A 5,920-nucleotide genomic window follows, 5' to 3' on the forward strand; every position below is an offset into this window, starting at 1 on the left:
GTCCAGGATATTTATTCTCTCCTTGCCGTGCCATGAAATATGACGTGCGATGCATCGCGAAGGAGTTCTTCAGCCACTAAAGACACAGCTTGAAAACTTGCCGTAGGGGAGCTCGCGAGGCGGAAGTAAAAACCATTCGTTCATGAACTGCCCAACTAATTTTTGTCGAAGCCAAGGCTGCGTGACTCTCCAGACCACCGCTTGGACTCGATTTGAAAGATCTCTTGCAACTCCGCCCAAGACCAGCTGGTGTCCGTCAACCTGCTCAAGACCAGCTGGTGTTCATCAAGCGCTCAAGACCAGCTGTTGTCCGTCAAGCGCTCAAGACTAGCTGCCTTCCGTAAAGCGCTCAAGACCAGCTGATTCCGTCAAGCACTCAAGACCTAGCTGATGTCTGTCAAGCGCTCAAGACCAGCTGGTGTCCGTCAAGTGCTCCAGACCAGCTGGTGTCTGCCAAGCGCTCAAGACCAACTGGTGTCCGTCAAGCGCACCAGACCAGCTGGTGTCCGTTAAGCGCTCAAGACTAGCTGGTGTCCGTTAAGCACTCAAGACCAGCTGGTGTCTGTCAAGCGCTCAAGACCAGCTGGTGTCCGTCAAGCACTCAAGACCAGCTGGCGTCTGTCAAGCGCTCAAGACCAGCTGGTGTCCGTCAAGCGCTCAACACCAGCTGGTGTCCGTCAAGCACTCAAGACCAGCTGGTGTCCGTCAAACGAGCATCACACTCCCCAGAGAGGCGACGCCAGGATCGTGAGATGGCACATTGAAGTTCTCGAAGCGCCTCACGGGGCGCTATAAGCATCAGTTTCGTAAGGCAAGCTATGCTGTCTGCCCCCCCCCCCCCCCTCCTCCCTCCGACAGTTTCGGAAAAGGAGCGGGTGAGTGTCTGAGAAGTCGAACTTGGCATGCACATTGGGGTAATTCGGCCATTTATATCCAGCTCGCAGCCCCGCCCCTCTCACAACTTTGTTTAACTTCAGCCCTGGTCGCCTGGAGTTATGTTTGATGAATGTGTTATGAAGCGTTCATCATTTTTTTTTTTTTGTAGGCCGTCTTACGTTCTGCAGTTATCTTTCGCGATATATGAGTTGTTCCATTTGATGGCGAAAATGTTCATAGCTCGATTACTTACTCATAAAAGGCCGCGTATTAAATCTGCCGGTAATCACGTCAAACACATGTGCGATAGAGCACCCTGGCTTATCTCTGAAATGCTGCGTCGACAGCCTGGCGCATACCTCGAAAGAAGGGCAACCAGGCATTGTTTAAAAAATAACCAGTTCGCACACATGTTCACAACTAGCTTAGTGGTGTGCGTGCGTCTGTGTGCCCGGATTTATAGGCGAGACGCACAGCGCAGACGTCTGCACTGATCGCGGTGGCGGTTGTGCACGCCACGAGCGCAACCATTGTGACATTCCACGACGCTGTTTCACACACGACATTCCACGACACTGTTGAACACACTGTTTCACGCCGCTCCGACGCAGATGACGGCTGTAGCGCATGCGATGAGTGAGCATGTTCGCGGGTTTTGTAACGACAAAACCTACGTGAACGGGAAGAAGGGCAGAGCAAGATCTGACGTTTGAAAAACACGTACACGTCAGTCCGAGCTGGAACGAGCTGAATGCCCCGTTTTCGGCCGCTCAATGTTCGCACTAGACACAAAGTAGTTCCACTTAAATTGTACATTCCACTGGTCTTTCGAAAGGTTATAATTTACACGTTGTGATGTTCCCGCACGGCAATGACGTGTGGTGCACCAACCTGAAGCGCTCTATAAACACCAGGGCCCAAATCTACTACGCGCTTCACTTGCGGTACCGACTACTGCACTAAAAGCTAATACACCAGTATGACACGCTCTTCCGGTAGGTTTTGGTAACTTTTCACCCAGTCTGTGTTGCGGCCGTAGATGACTGTGCCGACACTGGACGTGATGTTAAAAGAGCTGCCTACCACTGGAGTATTCCAAGGATCAGTAACATCATGACGGTCCCGTGCGGTGTTTGCCAGTCACTGCGCCAGTTGCGCATGTTTTGGATTTGCCACCGTGGTGGTCAGAGTGTGCCGTGTTCAAGAGGAGCAGCTGGCACCTGCACCTGCCGCTTTGCCGCCGTGTATGAGTCCTCGGGACGTCCTATACCCAAGACTCCCGCATTCCTGACGGCCGTCATGTGGCATCGCTCGCTGCGTACGGCTGTCCGTTATCGGAGTCGCTGGAACCGACGTATCTGTGCCATGCCTCGCCTCCTCTGCGCGAGAAACACGCGATTCCTGCCGTCGATGCTACCGGTGACTGTACTCGATGGCTTTGTTCCGTCGAGCAGCGCGCCGGGTCCGTGCGTTGATACTTCTGTGCCGAGAGGTCGCGCGAGCTGGCTGCGTGATGTGGATGTGATTGGGCTGGCCAGCTGTGTTGTTTTTGTAATGTCATGATAGGAGCCACCACAATGCTGAACTACAACTGAATGTACTCGATCTTTTATTGGAGGTCCCAGCGAATTAGCATCAGCCGGAGATGGCGGCATTTTTTTTTTTGCTGCTTTCCAAACAAGTCAATCCGTGGCTCTGTACGGTTTCCACTTATCCGCTTGTAAGTGCAGTTGCACAAACGCTGGTGTTCGATGGACAAAATTGCGATGAAATAAAATAAAATTCATAAACAAATAAATGTGAAGCCATTAAGAAAATGCCGCAGTGAGTGGATGTGTTGCAGGCCTCTTCACTTCTTAACTCATATCTAATTGCATACGTGGTTACGCTTCAGTACCGGTCCGTATGCTCCTGGTGGTACATCTCAACTGGAGTAAAGCCCGATACGGATTCACCGGCTCGTGCTACTATTTTGGAAAGAAAAGCTGTATATTTTGCAACCCTAAAACGTTGGCTATATGTAAACAAAATAGGCGTGTCTGTTCACTTAGGCTCTCCCTCACCCCAGGCTAGTAAATTGCACGCAATGTTGGCACCTGTTTTCGGGCGCAATTTCGCAAAACCATTTAAGGATGGTAACCGATAGGAATTAAGAAAACTGTCCAGCGATGCGCGAAATCTTATTGCTCCGTCAAGATTTCACCCAGTTTTTCCCATAAAGTTGGGGAAGTGGAGAGACTACCCCCCATACAAACCTCACACCCCCTGGAGTGAGGATGAAGGGCAGGAATTAGGCCCATCTCTTTCTGCTGCGCCACCTAGGACAACTATAAAACTATGGCAAGGTAGGGATGGATGCTGCTTTGCTGATAACCTTGGTAATGCAAAACTTTTTCATCGGCGTAGATTGGCTTTCATCTGACTTGCAAATTTAGCATGTCAGTATTTCATGCCAAACTGCCTATTTATTATGTACATAAGCAGCTACATGAATTTAGGAGACAGATCCGTTTTCTCAAGCCTTGCCCTATGCAATGAATCTCAACAGCCTCATAACTTGAAAAGAGGAAGCTAGACTACTCGTAGCGCGAAACACGGTGGTGGCCGAAAACCATAGCGTGTGAGAACACTGTCGTTTTTATTTACATGCAATGTCGGGCACGTTACCTATCGAGGAATACTGTCACAGTGCCAATTCGAAAAGCCTTAGGAAAATTAGCCAGCTGGCGCTCGATAGCCAACCGTGTCTAGAAGAACCGTGTAAATCTCGCCGAGGCGCGGCGTGCGGAGAGAGCGGCGCCGGCTCCATCCAAAGGCGCTTCATTGGCTTTGGCAGGCATACTGTTGTGCCATGCATTCAGTGAAGAGTGCACCATTTTTTATTTGTCCCAGCTTGCTCAGGGTGGATAATATTGGTAAGTAAGTGACGCGCAGACCCCGCATGTATAGGCGAGCTTGAAGCACTTTCTACCGGGATATGGATGGGGTCAGCGTGGCGCCCCCTCACACACACACGATGTGCTCTGTTCCACACAAATACAAAATCATATGCTGACACACATATTTTGAGCCAGAAAAAAGCACTGGGAAAATGTCAACCCATTACAGGCAGTGTGTAATGTACTCCACCCAAGGTCCATTGTGCAGCCAATCATTCCAAAATAGACAAACCTCTGCTTGCGGGCAAGTTTTGTACTCCGACCCCAATAAAAGACTAAATTGCCTAACCCTGAGTGCACGTGGACCTGAAGACGGGTTTGGCGCAGATCGATGCGAGCGATTATCTGTCGGCGGCGACGCCACTCTGTCCACGACGATCTTCTCACCACAGACCTCCGCGTCTGCCGTGTGTGCACTAAGGTGGGTGTTCAGCTTACGCAACTCCATCACGGGGCACACCTTCTCCTAATTCCGTTGCAACATCGCCAGCAGCGGAATTGTCCCCTTCGCCGCCCGTGGAGCCTCTCGTGTGGCACCGGCCAAGCGTACGCGACCCACCCCGACAGCTCGCGCTCGTACTTGTCGCGCGCCTCCGGCGCGATCCGATACTCCGAGGTGTTGAGTAGCTGCGGTGGCTCCGTTCCGTCTCACCATTTCCACACAGCTGTCCACTTTCTAGCCGCCGCGTCATACGTCAACGTGAAGTCTTTTCGCAGATGCGGTGGACCATTTCCGCCGTCGCTGTCGCCGAAGGTTCAAAGTCATCACTACCGGGGTCCCGGGAAAACACCCACGATTCCTCCGCCGACCTGGGCACGCGCCTGCCCGCCTTCAGCGCCACCCTCGTCGCTCGACGCCACCGTCGCGGCCGCGACAGACGTCGCTGCCAGCGCCCCGATCCCCGCGATGTCAAACCTCACATCGCCCGGCGTTCGCGCCGCCGCTCCGCGAAAAGCATTCACACCATTCACACCGAGGATGTGCCGAAATTCAGTGGCCTCGAGGACACCGCCAGCACCTCCACGGCTGCCTGGGTGCTTGCCGGCGTTCGGACGCACACTGCGTCCGTCTCGTCGCGCGGGTGCCGCTCTCCGCTCATCGTCTTCACGCTGACATCCTGCTCCCTCCAGCGGGAGCACACGGAAACGTGCGCGATGCTCTTTAAGCAGCCAGTGTCTACCGGGGCGTTGCAGTTCACTCCGTAAACGACCAGGCTAACCATCGGCAGGGCTCTTCTTACTGGTGGGCTGGAGAGGAGGCTCCTGCTGATGCCGTATCTCCGGCGCCGTTTTCCGAGCAAGAAGACACGATGAGCCCCAGATGGCTACAGCGGAGGCAGCGCACGCTGCCGCACGCTCCTCGACGCCCGCAACGCCCAGCCAAGCAGTTACGTGCGAGATGATTCAACTGGCCACCCGAGCGGTAAGTCACCCCAGCCATCACCGCAGCAGCCGCCTCGAACCGCGAGTCTTTAGTCGCACCAGCCGCCACCGGCTCGAACTGCCGGTCGGCACGCTCAATGCGCTCATTCTCTCCCACCAGCACAGCTCGAGCACGCCTCAGCAGATGGCTGATGTCCATCACCTTCATGCGCGAATCAGCTCGCAACGCGTGGCGAACAGCCGCCGGCAGGCCAGCGCACAAACGACGCGCAGGCCAGGCCAGGGTCGGGTATGCCATCGAACAGCGCTGCCAGGCGACGCAGGCCGGCCAAGTACATGTCCACTGACTGGTCGTGGCGCAGCCTGCGAGCGACGAACTGGTCATACGCGCAACACCTGTCCACGGCGAAGGCGGCGACTCGCACATTCCCTGCTCTTTGCTAAGCTACTTGTGTACTCACTGCTCAGCTGATGATGCACAGCGAACGCTCCAGCAGTAATTCAGCGGGATGATGCTTTGTGGTTCGGTGAGGCCTCGCAGGCGACACACCAGCTCCAACTTCTCGAGCCACTCGGCGACAACATGCGATACTCAGGCAAACTCAGGGATTAACCGAAGGTCCATCGCGCCACTGCTTGCATGTGTCGCTGCCACCGTCAGAGCCTCCTCACTTAACGGCATCATCGACACAGCGTGCAACGCGCTTGACGACGTCCAACAA

The sequence above is a fragment of the Pollicipes pollicipes genome, unplaced genomic scaffold (assembly GCF_011947565.3).
Source record: "Pollicipes pollicipes isolate AB1234 unplaced genomic scaffold, Ppol_2.1 Scaffold_2555;HRSCAF=2994_pilon_pilon_pilon, whole genome shotgun sequence".
Classification (NCBI taxonomy): Eukaryota; Metazoa; Arthropoda; class Thecostraca; order Pollicipedomorpha; family Pollicipedidae; genus Pollicipes; species Pollicipes pollicipes.